This window comes from Carlito syrichta, unplaced genomic scaffold (genome assembly GCF_000164805.1).
Source record: "Carlito syrichta isolate Samal-C Ts95f unplaced genomic scaffold, Tarsius_syrichta-2.0.1 Scaffold304794, whole genome shotgun sequence".
NCBI classification, from domain to species: domain Eukaryota; kingdom Metazoa; phylum Chordata; class Mammalia; order Primates; family Tarsiidae; genus Carlito; species Carlito syrichta.
The window spans coordinates 5,361-21,647 of NW_007248890.1; the positions used below are offsets into that span (position 1 = coordinate 5,361).

General features: G+C 37.7%; 1 pseudogene across 1 annotated transcript; it reads right to left on the reverse strand.

Annotated features, from left to right (window-relative positions):
* Nucleotides 1-720: 720 nt before the first annotated feature.
* Nucleotides 721-9,458, reverse strand: LOC103263297 (annotated as a pseudogene). The gene is made up of 7 exons (XR_002482136.1): nt 9,347-9,458; nt 7,055-7,222; nt 5,835-5,951; nt 4,522-4,599; nt 3,654-3,776; nt 1,138-1,247; nt 721-861 (listed from the first exon to the last, which is right to left on the reverse strand). The product of XR_002482136.1 is annotated as an aldo-keto reductase family 1 member C3-like (transcript).
* Between the last annotated feature and the right edge of the window lie 6,829 nt (nt 9,459-16,287).

Here is a 16,287-nt window from a genome sequence, read left to right on the forward strand (position 1 = left end):
GAAGAACCATACGGGGAGAGGGAGGGACCCAGGCAACTGCCCCTCATCATCCTGAAGCAGGGTTGCCTCCTTGCTCTGCATAAGCATGAGAGAACCCCGCTGGGAACAGAAGATCTTGGCCAATTTCAGATGGAGCCCAGACTAATTTCTAACCATTGAGGTGTGAGCTAATTAAATGATTCTCATTTTAATCTTCTATGTTAAGGAAGGTTTGTTTTACATTTCTACTGAGAATATAATTATGAATTTCTACACATAACAAAGACAAATAGCCCAATAGAAAGCAACAAAGACTTAGACAATTCACAAAGAGGAAACTCTAGAGAATAAATGTAGGAAATTTGCAAAGAAATTCAAAAAGCACAATGATTTAGAGACGAAAGAGCATCTAACTCAACGGTCTTATTTTAGAAAGGGAGGAAAAAGAAATATTCTCAGCCTAGGGATACAGAGGAATGCGCCGACTGAATGGTGAAACCCACAGCTCTGTTGGGACCCAGTCTTCACTCTATCTACCCATGCTGTCTCTCTTGCTGTAACGTGACAGAAGACCCTTATGAATGCACACAAAGCATAAATGCATGGAACATGCCAGGGAAACGGGCTTGGCCCAAGGGCATCTCGAGAGCCTTACCAACAAGCACGTGCATGAAGGACACTGTGAGGAGCCCTGATGCCCACAGCCCCGCCCTCACCTGCAGGTTCTCTCTGATCCGCTGCTCATTGTAGCTCTTGGCCAGGACCACAACCCCACGTTGCAGCTGGTAGCGCAGGGCAATCAGGGCTGGAGTTCGCTTGTGCTTTTTGGCCACGGCACCAAGGACCGGTTCCTCCAAGAGGACTGGGGAGTTCTGGTCCACCCTGGAAGGAAAGACAGAAATGCCCAAGTCCTGAGACTGCATATCCAGTTGGTTAGGAGGCTTCCAAAACAGATAAAGCTGTCTATCCTACACCAGGGCTTCTCAGGGAGGTTCTAGACCAGAGGCATCACATCACCTGGGCCCTGGTCAGAAAGGCACATTCTCCTATCTCCCTGAGCCAGTAGAGACTTAACTTTGGAAAAACCAAGTATGATATACGATGAAAAGTTTTTCATCAAAGTGGTGTTCTAGGTGAATTCCCCATTGTTCTTAATACCATCGTTTTTCTCTTTGGCTTCCCAGAGCACTATAGGCCACCAGAACAATGTCTTTGGACTTGCAGAAATCCAGCAGTTTGCTCTGGTTGAGATAAGGATGACATTCTACCTGTAGATGACCAAGACAGAAAAGCATCAGATTACAGGAAAATAGTTTTATTAATAAGCAAATATTTTAAAAAAGTGAAGCATAATAAAATTTGTATAGCATTCAATTGGGACTGAGAATATTAACCTCAAGTAATGACCTCTTTTATAAAAATAAATTTTATACCTCAGTGTCTCTTAAAAGTGTAAGTGGAAATGCCATTTCTGGAAATAAACAAGTGTGGGTACCAGATCCTATTTTCTAAAACCTCTGTTCACTGGAAGAAGACATGGCGATATCCAGATCTGGGATAGGGTAAGACTCTTTGAGCCCTGTACATGAAATAGTGCCAGAAAGTAAGAATTTGTTCTAAGACTCATTAATGCACATCTCAAGGACAAAATAACTAGTTTTAAAGGGATCTCAATGAGGACTTTTGAGTAGATTTGAACATCAAAAAGAATTACGAGTGAAATCAATTACTAATCAGGAGGAAGAAAATTTATGAGTTTATAGTGATGAGTAAGAGAATTAGAGAGAGAGAGAGAGAAGAAAAACCCTTGCCCCCACTAACGGTGGCTAACACAGTAAATCCTTTCTCAGAACATTGATAATTAGAGAAAAAGAGGTAAACTTTAACCGTATTTTAGAGGAGTTTAGTTCCTCATATTGACTTGGTGAAGGATTTTTTTTTTTCATAATAGAGTGTCAGGTGACATTAGTAATATTAATCATTAAAATGGAAAATAATCATTTAAAAACCCAAAGGCAATAACAAAACAATGAGAATATTACCAAGCAATACAAAAAATTTAAGTCACTGATGTGTACTCAGCCACTATGTGAAAATTTGTTATGGAATATGACTTTTTCTGCTGTCTGTTATCACACAGCAGATTACTATTAATTACATAGGGTTAAGTACATTTTTCCAGAACAGATATGGCTACCAATAGCTTAACCAAGTGATCAAATTATCACCAACAATGGGGCAATCTGTCATTTCATGCTGTCTACCTTGGAGGGACACAGCCTACTGAAAGCTTTTTCTTGTGAAAAATGTTTAAACCAAATTAATAAAGCATTCAAATCTACCATTTAATTTACAGAAACTTTTTAACAACTTGCAAAAAATAAGTTGATGAATATTAAAATACAACAATCAGAAATGACAATTGGATTCTGGTTTTAAAAGAAGACTTTTAAAAGACTTTGGGGGAAAAAATGGAAAATTTGACTATTCACTGGATAGTACATGATATGGGAACATTATCATTAGTTTTTTTTTTTAGATAAATTAATGCCATTAAACTGGGAGACTGTCTTCATTCCTATGACACACTATGGTTTGCAAGAGTGAATTGTCATCCCTGCAGTTTACTTTAAAGAGGTTCTGGAACATTATACATATTTATGCATTTGCCCATGTATATATGCCCGTATTTTGGGCAGTGTGGCAAATTGCCAACAATTTTGGATACAGTGGATGACATCCGTATGTCTTGTGTTATTCTTTCAAAATTGGGTGAATGTTTGAAAATTGCCATAATGAAAAATTGGGGTAAAACTCATATTAAAATCACATTAGTTTCTTGACCTTTTAATTTGAAAATCAAGCACTGTCATGTATATAATATACTATGTATTTCCATTGTAGAGTTTTACTCCTTTACTCTAACTGGCTAAAAAGTCCGTTAGAGCCCAGAACCATGCAGAGAACAGATGAGTTCAAACCGTGTATTCGACGAGAGAAAGCACAGAGAAGCGGCAGACGGATATGTGGGCAGTCACAGGTCAGCTCTACGCTCGCCAAAGTGTCCCTCAGTGTTGACTTCATTCACCATACCCAGGTATCTGTATAAACCGGTGACTTCCTCTCTCTAACCTGGATGGCTTTCATTGTCTCCAGTTAAGTTTTAGTGTATCTGTGCCCCGTCAAGAACCCTTTAAAGAAGGGATACCAAGACAAAGGACCTGGTCATTCAACTCTCTTTTAAACCCTTAATGTCTACCTTCTCTTATTCTCACTCTCTTCTTATTTACTGCCCATGCCATCTTTTTCTGGCCTTCCCACTATTACAAAATTTTCTAAAATTGCCTTCACCCATCAACTCGATTGTTGTCTTTTATAACTTAGGGATAAGTCTGCCATCTACCTGAGTTCTTATTGAAGCTTGTAACTCCTCTTGATCTGATTTACCTTGAACGAATGTCACATACAACTCAGCATTCATTTACCGTCATTGTTTTCATTAAGACTTTTTCATGCCGGGGCACGATTAGGGAATTTTGTGTTCTTCTAGACCAAGTTTTGCTTTTTAGAATGTTCTTTGTGACAAAGGTAAATTAAGAAGAACCTATGAACCCCCGGCTATCATACAGGAAGAAAAGTGAAGAACAGGAAGGAGAGGAGGCTGGGGTGCTCACCTGGTTGCAGACAGGCTTGTACTTGAGCCCCGGCTTGTTGAGGATCATCTCCAGCTGCCTGCGGTTAAAGTTGGACACCCCGATGGACTTGGCCAGTCCTGCGTCCTTACACTTCTCCATGGCCTTTGGAGAAAGGGATTGTGAAGAATCATTTGTGCAGTTGGCATGTCAAGGCAAATGAAAGGTAGAACAATGAAAACAACCACTATCAAAACATGACAATGAAACCAGCTAGCAGTGATTGTCAAGAAGACAAAAAAAAATTTTTTTTTTTGAGTTGGAGTCTCACTCTGTCGCCCAGACTGGAGTGCAGTGGCCGCTCCCAGCCGCCGCAGCCTCAACCTGCTGGGCTCCGGCGATCCTTCCGCCTCAGCCTTCCAAGTAGCCAGAATTACAGGCATGCGCTACCACGCCCGGCTGATTTTTTGATTTATAGTAGAGATGAGGTCTCGCTGCCCAGGTGGGTATCGAACCCGCGGGCTCAGGCAATCCACTCACCTCAGCCTCCCAGAGGCGCGGGATTACAGGCTGAGCCACCGAGCCCGGCTAGAAGACAAAAATTAAAACAGAAAATAGGGGAAGAAGACAGGGACATCAAGGTTAAGAATTTCTGTGTCCTCTTTAGGAAACAAGAGATTATTGCATATGAAAGGAAAGAGACACTTGTCCTCCTTGTTCCCAATTCCTTTCCTGCGAGTTTCTCCTTTACCTTTCAGTCATGTTTCTCCCTACCTTTCAGAAAAATCTCCCTTGCAAAGCTTGTGAATTTCTTAATCCAATAATGCATTCTCATTCTCTCAGGTGGAAGGTGGGAGCCAGATTGACCGCTCTTGTCTTCCCATCTCTGCTCTCTCCTTCCAGTACTCACCTCCCACGTGGCACAGAGATCCACTGTGTCCAATAGCTCTTTTCCGTTTTCATCTGTAGGTGTAAGCTTCTCACTTGGCTGAAGTAGAAGCAGTCGTTTTAAAGATGTAATGAATTAACGTGTTCAGCCATAACCATGCTCTCAGGTACATTTAAGGACAATAATGGTCTGGGAGCTATGTGGTACACATTCCAGAAACTGATCTTTGTAAAGACTTTCACATATGAAGCTGTAAGGAATGTATTTAGGAGACAGGTGTCTTTTAATTTCTTACAACTATTACTTGTAGGAATAAGTACTATTTTTCCAGATCCTAATGAAGTCTCATAGTTGACTTGTTACTTTTGTGTTCCCTGAAATTTCCCCTGGGGAGATGCCTCTCTTTGTCTGGGAAGCACCTTGATATCCAGCAATATTGTGTTGACATATTGACCCCAAAGATACAATGAAAGTTTCTTATCCCCTCAAAACATGTAATGTTCCAGGGGCGGTACCATGAACTTAACATGGTCAATGGATATTGTTTTCAAGATTAATTTGGATATTGGAAGACCCAAGAGAAACTCTCCTATATTAATGACCATGAGACTTAACCTGCCCCAAAGTCACACTATCTAATAATGGAAAAAGTTGGAACAAAAATCTAAAAATCATGTTTGGAATTCAGTGACAAGAATGAGAAAGGATACATTTTTGGAAATTACGTCAAATTCTTAAATGTAGCCAGGGCATTAACTATTCATTTGCAAGATCCAATGAACTCTTTCAGATAAACTAACCTGAGTAGTTTTCTTTAACTTTAAATCAAAAGTTGTACAAAACACAGTAAGTAATGCCTAAGCGTAACTACATAATTGCACTGTGAAATTAGAGCCAGCAGTAGAAGCAAGAATTTCCAAGTTCCCCGGGAAGGATCCTAGTTTAAGTCCCACCCAGAGTCAGATCCATCAAACTGTTTCTGCTTGAAATGATGAGAACGATGGAAACACATTGTATTCCATGTGTGCAGCAGTTTTTGGGGCACCTCAGCTGCATGAAACATCCAAGAGATGATGGAATGAAAAACTTATTTTCACAAGTTTTGAATAGGAGCTTTGAGATTGCTGTATGCTGTTCTCTTATAGGCATGTAGTTGAGAAGTAGAGATTCCAATTTTACTTTCTAAAATGGTCGTGAGGAGTTATACTTTGGGCTCTATTCCTGTGTAATAATCCCTACATTCCCCTAAGTAAAAGCTTAATTCTACCATCCATGTAAGCAATGATCAGGCTGACAGCAGAAGTGAAAGAGATTTGAGTTCATAAAATGCCTACCTTAAAAGACACTGGAAAATGAATAAGATAAAGGTCAACATAGTCCAATTGAAGTTTCTTCAGTGAGTTTTCCAAGGCAGGTCGAACCAACTCTGGTCAATGGAAAGTGGACCAAAGCTGTAGAGGTTAAAGAGTAGAAGTTGTGTTGAATGAGTACTTGACTCAGTTGTATTCGTTTGCCTTGCCTAATATTTCGACATTTTTCCACTGCTTGAAAACTGATGACCCGCTGACAAAAAGATTCCTTTCCTTCTAGTGTTTCCTTTGGTTCTGGCCCATCTAAATGAACATTATGATACGTTAGATGTATAATTAATGCATTTACTAAATGATAGAAGTAAATTACTCAAAAGTTAAAATTTATTACCAAATATCAATCATGCTCATTATATAAATTATACGTGGTAGAGTTTACAAATATTTGAATAGTCTAATTCAAACATCCATTTCACTCAATGGGCAAGAATAATTATCCCTGTTGTTTAGAAACTGAGGGTGTTAAAAAACCCAGTTTTTAGCATGCTAACGTGTTCTGGACACAAGTTATGACACTTTATCTCTTGTTTAACACTTACAGAGCTCTCTTGTATTGCTTTATCTCTCTCTGATAAGCATGGCAATGAAGAATCAGAATAATAATAAATGTTAGAAAGTCATTTAGGAAATTACAAAAACCATAATATGATAATAGTTCTCTCAGTTCTATAGTCTGCTAAATCATACTGATCTAAGTTGAGGCTCAGAAAAAATTGAAGTGAATTTACAAGCATAAATTTGAAAACAGTGGTGATGAGAAAGCCATCGTTATTCTCTATTTTTGATTTTTTTAATACAATTCATTCAAAACTGCTGATCATGTCATACAGTTGGCATCCCTACATAACCACATAAAATAAATTTGCCCAAAGTTCATCATATACACAATGTCTTCTTTTTTTTTTAAGTTGAGTTCTTACACTGCTAGAGTGCAGTAGCATGATCACTTCTTACCACAACCTTGATCTTCTAAGCTCAGGCAGTCCTCCCACCTCAACTTCCTAAGTAGCTGGTGCTATCAGTGTGTGCCACCATGCCCAGCAAATTTTTTGTAGAAATGAGATCTCACCATGTTACCTAGGTTTGTCTTGAACTCCTGAATTCAAGCAATTCTCCCACCTTGGCTTCCCAAATTGCTGGGCCTACAAGCGTGAACAACCATGGTTGCCCCAAATGCACAATACCTTTGAAGTATAGAATATGTCTTCTCTCTTCACAAAGCCATCTGCAATCTTGCTTCGGATGGCTAGACCAACCTGTTCTTCATTGCCATATAAATGTGCAGAATCAATATGGCGGAACCCAACTTCTATTGCTAATTTGGTAACCTCTGCAGTTCTACTTTTAGGAACCTAGAGGAGCAATCGAAGATAGCATGTGGTGATCAAAGTGAATGAGAGGTACTTCAGGCAAAAACAATGACCTTCAAACAAATCAGCTTTTCTACCTGACTTAGGTTAGTTCTAAGATGAACCCATCCATGCTTGCCTGGAGCTTTTCTAGTTAGAAAGTAAGGTTGGTCTTTTCAGGAACCCCTTTGGTACCAGGCTATCACTGGTTGATCACTGCCATTGGAGGTCCCCACACACAACCAGATTTGGTAATTCATTAGAATAGTTAACATAACTCAGCTTATAGCTGTAGTTATAGTCAAGATTATTTTTAGTTTAGTAAAATTAACTCAAGAAAAAGACAAGAAATGAAATTTAAAATAAATACAGTGCAAACTCCCATGAGTTATCCACAGTGATGTTACACAGAAGTCAAAATTCTTCCAGCATCATATTTTGGCAACATACGGGAAATGTTTATGAAAGATGTTCTTTAGAGATTTTATTCTTAAGATCGTGACTGGATGCTGGTTACATGGACACATGCCATCTAAGGCACACCAAAATTCTTGTCTTGCAAAGAAAAGCAGATATTCATAAACCCCAATACTTTTACAAGCAGTTAATTACAGCCACCATCCTTATCAAGTAGAGAATGGTGAGAAAGTCAACTTTTTAGAGACCAGTCAGGGTTCAATTTTGGAAATAGGCACTTCCATGGAGAGCAGCTTATGTTGTTAACTCTTTCTACACAGCCATTCTATATGCATAACGGAACCAAATACTAGGAATAAAGATGTATCCTGCATATAGATATACACATAAAAAATTAACTGCAGCCTGTAAGAAATTAGTAAAGTTGGTTTCAGACCTAAAACAAATCAGGATCTTTTAGGAAAGATATAATTCCAGTGAAAATTCAAATTAATGATTCATATACCAAATTTGAATACAGATTTGAAAGTATATTTTTAAATGACAAACACATACATAAGACACATTTTTTTCCGTTAAAAAAGCATTTCAAAAGCTTTATTTTCCCAATGAAGTTACAAGAAATTCAATACTGGGTATTACTGCCTTTCTCTATTACCTTCCTTGATCTTTCCTTTGATGTTTGAAGACACTTAAATTTATCAGCCATCAGTAGCGTCCTAATCCTTACTTTCCCTCCTGCCAACTGATATTAGGAAGTAAACAGGTACTATCACTTGTCTTCAAAATCTCTCTCTGTATATTCTTATATCTTCTAGATGAGAAAAGGGAGATTCAGATTTTGTGCAACGTGTCCATATTCAATTAGCAGACTGAGGACACTATTGGATTGCAAGTTTTCTTCCAGTCTAGAACTGCTGCAGTCAAGAAAATAAATCCTCTGTTTTATTCATTTCCATGTGAGAGGACTACCCCATCATTCTGATTCAAATTTGATACAAATTTACCAGGACCAATAATTAGGCTTTACTTTGTTTACTTCCCTTTTTTATGATATGTTTTCCTTTTAGGTGCCTTTCCTAAAGGTGAGGGAGGCATTTGGGAATTTCTACTTAGTCCAGGTACAGTGTTACCCTGTGGTACTCAAGAACACCCAGCAAAACAGCAGAGTTCTCCTAACAATTTTCATGCATCCCCTCTGCAGTAACTCTTACCGCAAAGATTTCTCTGAATCATGTCTACTTGGAAAGAGGAACGATTTCTTGACTTACAGTCATAAGCAGGAAACCACTCCCATTACAATAATCCCCAAGAAAGAGAACTGACAGGCAGTGTCCTTGATTGCTGAGTTTTACATATTCTTCCAAGGTGAGAAATAGGCATAAAAAGAAGAAAAAAGAAAACAGTTCCCAAGATAAGCAGTTTCCAAGATTCATTTACCGTCATTGTTTTCATTAAGACTTTTTCATGCAGTGGCACGATTAGGGACTTTCGTGTTCTTCTAGACCAAGTTTACAACCAGACCTCAATGCAGTCAAAAACTGACTGCATTTTCTCTTTGTACAGAATACAGCTCTAGCTTAGTGAAACTTAATACCTAGTGAGTCACCTAGAGTCCCACTGGAAAATTATTCTGATGACCTATGTTGGCTTTTTGCTTAGTATAGGATTTTTCTTTTCAGCTCTCCACACTAAAAACAGTCTCCTTACCTCTGAAGGTGCATAGGTGCCAAATCCCAGTACGGGCATGAAGTGACCATCATTCAGTTTCACACAATGTTTGGAATCCATTGCCTGTCACTCCTCCAGCTAGCAGATGTTTCTTCCTTTTTCTGCTTTGCAGATTACATAAACAATGGGCAGACAACGCCCAACTCACAGGCGTTTAGAAGGAGGAAAAACGATGCAGCATTACACAGAGTTGATTCTCAACAAAGATAACTCTTAAATTAATTAATTTATAGTTTTATAATAGACTGATTAATTTCTTGCAGAGCTTTTTTGTCTATTCAGAATCTCTATATATGTTGATAAATTTTTCCTAGAGATTTGTAGAACAAATAGTGTCTATGTGATGGACAATAAAAAACCTCCAGCTACAAATATCTTTTCTGTTTGTGTCCTGATGCTACCTCTTTTTTACCATACATCATTTAAAATTATTGACTATCTTACACCTTTCCCTCACACAAACACACACACAATTTAAATAAATGACCAAATTGAGCATATTTTTAAAAAGCTAACACTCAATTAAAAGTTAAAAAATGAATATTTACCTTTTTAACCTTTACTATCAAAAAATTAATATTGTTTCTCCTTTCCTTACGTTGTAGTAGGAATATCTAATCCTAGTGAACATGCAGTCTTGATGAAGTTGTAATTCTGACTAGAGTGTAGAAAAGATCCTGATGTGGTGTTTGTTGGAGTATTAATTATTAACCGTTTTTGAACTCTGGACACCATTTGTAATATGCAAACAGTGCCTTATAATATTTGTATCTTTCACCCAGTTTTTGAACTCTGGACACCATTTGTAATATGCAAACAGTGCCTTATAATATTTGTATCTTTCACCCAGTTTTGTGAGAAACTGCTATAAAGTAACTAGCCCAAAACATGAATAACTATTTTATATACATCATGATTTTGTTAACATTATTCCTAAAGAAAACCTGGAAACTTATTATAAAAAATTGGTGACTAATCATCACATGGGGTAATTTTTACCCGTTCCTCCCTTTGGAGGACAGATCAGAACATGACGGTGGCAGTTTGCATGATTCATGATTAACATCTCTGAGTAACCTTGACTTACAGTACCGTCATGCACATATTCTCTTCTCACTGAAAAATAAATACATAAATGAAGAGATGGCTAAACTATCACATGGTGACACTATGCCATGTTATAAAGACACTGACATGTTTCACTTAGAATGATGTAAGCAAGATGATGGATAATAAAGCTCCCAATTTTCCCATATAAGCAGCAATAGGCAATGCATAACTAACCAAAATAAACTTATTTTTTTATGTAGTGGCTTGTTAGATATGCAAGGGGACTACATTTGCACAGATGCCATAGATAAAAGATTAAAAAAAGAAGCATTATTTATGCCATCTAAAACACTCAGGAGAAGCTGGGGTATACTTTTTTGAAATTTGAAGGTAGTTAAAAAAAAAAATCGCACACGCAATCCAGGCAGATGCATGTTCAGAAAAGAGCTGAGTGAAAGAACTTCAGTTTTCAGATAGGACTGATGTCAAGACTGGGAGCATGTCAAGAATATTAGTTGATGATTGTGATGACATAGAACAAATCTACATAGAGTGAGGAAGGTGGCTGTTTTAAAAGAACTAATTTAAAATAAAAATAACAAAAGCACACAAAGAAACAAGAAAACATGGTCCATTATAATAATAAAAATAAATTGCTGGAAACCACCTCTGAAGAATCACGGCCATTGAAATAAGTAGAAAAAAACTTCAAAACAACTGTCTTAACTACGCTAAAATTGCTAAAGACAAACATGGACAAAGTACGTTAAGCATCAAGAAAACTATATAGGAAAAATGAAAATGCCAACAGTGATAGAGAAATTCAAAAAACAAAAATTGAAGGTGAAATATATAACAACTTAAAAACTCACTAAAGGGTTGTAACAGCAGATTTGAGCAGGAAGAAGAAATAATAAACGTACTAATGGATAGGATATTTGAATTCATTGAATCTAAGAGCAAGAAAAAAGAATAAGGAAATGTGAAAAAAGTCTAAAATTTTTATGGAACAATATCAAGCAACCATAATACAGCACAGCGAATTTCCAGAAGGAGTGGAAGGGACACATGGGGAAGAAGAAATTATTTGGAGAACATAATCATCAAAAACTTTCTTAATATTTTGAAAAACATAAATCTACCTATTCAAGAAACTTTTAAAAACTGCATAGAGGATATCCAAAGAGATTCAAAACTACATATATTATAATCAAACTCTCAAAAGCTAATGACAAAGATGCCATCTTGAAAGCAGCAAGATAAATGTGACGTGTAAGTTACAAATGAATCTGGATCAGAAATCTTGGAGGACATATGAAATAATTATACTTAATGTGGAAAAAACCTGTCACCCAAGAATTCTTTATTTGGCAAAAATGAGCATCAATAAATATTAAATTATTAAGAACATGTGAAAAAAAAGCTGTAAGAGTTCATTGCCACTAGAACTGTTCTGTAAAAAATGCAGGAGGGAGTAATTCACTGTGAAATAAAAAATGGCTAGACAGTAATTTGAAGTCATAAGAAATATAAAGACCTCTATTAAAGGTAAATATATTGTAAAACATGCACTTTTGAGAGTTTGGTTGGCAATGACTTTTTCTTCAAGATTTAAAATACAAACACAAATACAAGTATTATAAGTATAAATCTATATTACCACGTACATCATGTATAAAGTTGTAATTAGTGACATTAATACTGAGAAATGAAGGAAAAAAGACCTGTGGAAAAGTAGACTTTTTGTATGGAATTGAAGTTAAATTGGCATCGATTCCCAAGTAGATTGTTATCGCTCTTGAACATTGTATGCCATCTTCATGATAACTATGAAGAAAATGACTAGAATATACATAAAAGAAGATGAGAAGGGAATCAAAAATCACTAAAAATATCATCCAACCACAAAAAAAGGTCTTAATGGAGGATATGAGGAATAAAAAGCTGTAACATAGACCAAAAAAGGAAAAGAAAACTGGCAAATGAACTCTCTGTCATCACAGTCATGTGTTACCTAATGATGGGATATGTTCTGAGAAAGGGTTGTTATACGATTGCATCATTTTGTGAATACCACAGAGTATGCCTACGTGAACCTAGATGGTATGGTCTAGTTCCCATTTAAGCCATGTGGTATAGACTACTGCTCTGAGGCAATGAACATCTACAGCGTGTTGCTGCACCGATTACCGTGGGCGGTGGTAACACATGGGAAGCATTTGTGTATCTAAACATCTCTCAGCACGAAAAAGATTTTATGGTATAAGAGTCTATAAGACTATAAGAGATTTTATAGGATTCTAACACCTCGTAACTATAAGATATTAGAATCTCACAAAACCTCTGTTGTATATGTGGTTCATCATTGATCAGAATACTGTTATGTGACTCATGACTGTATTTTAAATGTGAGACATTTAAATACATTTCATTGAAATGTGAGACATTTTAGATACATTAAATTGAAATATATTAATTTTTTGCAACAAAAGAAAGATAGATTTTTAGAATGGATTAAAAAATAACTCTAACTCCATGCTCTGCACTAGCAACTCACTTTAGAGCTAAGGATACAAATCGTTTGAGAGTAAAAGACAGAAACAGATATTTAATGAAAATAGTAACAAATAGAGAGCTGTGATAGCTATGGTAGAATCAGAGCAGATAAAATTTAATCAAAAGCGGTGACAAGAGATAATCAAGACATTACACACATGCGTACCTTGGAGATATTATGTGTTGGGTTCCAGACTACCGAAATAAAGCAAATACTACAATCAAATAAGTCACACAAAGTTCTTGATTTCAAATGCTATAAAAGTTATGTTTATGCTATACCATAATCCCTTTGATGTGCAATAGCATTTCATTTAAAGAAAAAATGTACATACCTTAATTTGAAGCAATGGTATATTGTTAAATTGGGCTAACAATCACCTGAGCCCTCAGCAAAGTCATAATCCTTTTGCCACTGAAGCTTTTTCCTTCGATGCTGATTGCTGCTCACTTATTAGGATGGTGACTGCTGAAAGTGGAAGTGACTGTAGTTATTTCTTAAATAAAAGACAACCACAGACATTGCCACATTGAAAGATTATTTCTTTCATGAAAGATTTCCCTATAGATTGGCAGTGGTGGAAACTGCCAGGGGAGGGCGTGTGGGAATTGGCAGTAGTGGGAAACTGCCAGGAGGTGGGGCACACGAGTAACTGCATAATGAACATTTGTATACCTAACCCTGAATTGCACCCACGGATTTTTTTTTTTTAAAAAGATCTCCCTGTAGTGTGCAATGCTGCTTGATAGTATGCTACCCACAGTGGTACTTGTTTCAAAGTTGAAGCCAATACTCTAAAATCCTGCCATCGCTTCTTCAACTGCACATATGCAATATTCTAAATCACTTGTTTTCATCTTGACAATGTTCACAGCATCGTCATTAAGGATAGATTCGATCTTATGAAACTGCTGTCTTTGTGCATCTACAAGAAGTAACTCGTTATCTATTACATTTTAATCATGCGGGTGTTGCAATTCAGTCACACGTCCAAGCTTCACTTGCAATTCTATTTCTATTGTTATTTCCACCACAACTGCAGTTACTTCCACCACTGATATCTTGAATTCCTGAGAGTCATCCATGAGGGTTAGAGTCAACTTATTTCAACCTTCTGTTAATGTTAGTCTGTGGAGCTCCTCCCATGAATTGCAAATATTCTTGATAGCATCCAAAACACAGTAAGTTACATCCGGAGGGCTTTTAATTTACTTTGCCCAGATCAATCAAAGGAACCACCACCTATGGCAGATATTGCTTTAGGGAATGCATTTTCTGATCAATAAGACTTAAGATTCAAAAGTACTCCTTGATCCATGCACTGTAGAATGCATGCTGTGATAGCAGGCATGAAAACAACATTAATTATGTACTTCGAAGCTGTGAAACTAGGCATTGACATCTTGTCTCTAGCTCTAAGAGTCCTAGGTGACATCTTATTCCAATAGAAGACTGTTTAAATGACACTGAAAATCTGCTCTTGAGCACAGCACCTTTGTCAGTGATCTTAGCTACATTTTCTGGGTCACTTGGTGCAGCTTCTCTGTCAGCACTGGCTGCTTCACCTTGGACTTCTATGTTAGGGAGGCGTCTTCTTTCCTTCAACCTCATGAACCAATCTCTCTGAGCTTCAACATTTATTCTGGAGTTTTTCCCTCACTTCTCTCAGCCTTCATAGAATTAAGAAGACAGAAGGCCGAGCTCAAGATTAGGCTTTGGCTGGTTTGAGCTATCCACGCCACTAAAGTTCTCTACACATCAGCAGTGAGGCTTTCTTGCTTTCTAACCATTTGTGCATTCACTGGATTTGCACTTGCAATTTTCTTCTATAACTTTCCTTTGTAGTCACGACTTGGCTAACTGGTTGGCACAAGAGAGCTAACTTTTGGCTTGTCCCAGCTTTCAATATGTCTTCCGTGCTCAGCTTAATGATTTCTAGCTTTTGTGCTTGGACACTTAAAGGCCATTGTGGGGTAACTACTGGACATAGTTTCAATACTGTTATGTCTCAGGGTAAATAGGGAGGCCTGAGGGGAGGGAAAGGAATGAGGAAATCACCAGTCACTGGAGTAGTCAGAACACTTAAGCTCACTGTCTCGTATGGGCACGGTTTGTGGTTCCTTGAAACAATTATAACGGTAATATCAAGTCTGACCGATCACACATCACTGTAACAGATACCACAAATGAAAAAGTTTGAAAAATTGCAAGAATTACCGAAATGCACTACAAAGACACAAAGTGCACACGGGCTGCTGAAAATTGGTGCTGACAGACACGATCAACCCAAGATTGCCACAAACTTTATTTTTAAAAATGCGGTATCTGTGAAGGACGACAAAGTGAATCATGATTAAATGGGGCATCCTTGTGCTGATAAATGGGCCAGTTTATGAAGAATATAACAAGTGTGGTGGTAAATTCCAGGTGTCAACGGAACTAAAATTAAGGGTACTCCAGCAGCTGGCAAAGCTGGCAAAGCATTATCTGTGAAATTCTGGATGATGTTGGCATTTGAATAAAGGAATCAACTCAAAAAGGCTCACCCTTGCCCAGTGTGGGCAGAGACCATTCTATTGACTGGGGTTTTTGGGGACTGGGGTGTCTACCAGTGACTCCCAGGTTCTCAGGTTTTCACACTCAGACTGAAAGTTATATCATCAACTCCCATGGTTCTCAGGTCTTCAGGCTTGGACATAGCCATGCTGTGGCAGAGAGGGGCTAAAAGAGTTAAAATTATTTCTTTTAAAAATCAACATGCAAGCTCCAAAACCTGCTAGACATGGGGCTTGAAAAAACCAAATACCCAAAGGTCACCTTCCTGGAAATGCACGGTCATAATCCATTCACAACCTTACCCCCACATCCTCTCTTTATGAAGGTATCAGTTTACAACCCCTGCTTGTCAAGTATACCCTGGAGACAACTTGTTCTTTGAAAACCTGGTTTTGCTAAATACCACCTTGCAAATTCCAAAGAAAAATGTATAGCCATACAACCCGACCCCCTCCCTTACCTAAACTAACAGATAAAATCCCTCTCCTCTTTCTCCGGGTTGCTCAGCCTTAGAGCATTAGCCCGCTAAGTAGAGTCAGCGCTAATAAACTGCTACTTCCTAAGATAGCCTCGGTGTCACAGTCTTTCTGTTTTCCTGCAAAAGCCACAAGCACAGGTGCTCATAAGGGAACACATTGTCCATTTGAAACAAATTTTAATCACAGTTCATAAGCTTGCTTCCCTTAGAAACTTCCTGGACCATGAAGAACCCAGATATCCCTTCCACCCAGGGGAACAAGTGCTGCTAAAAAATTGA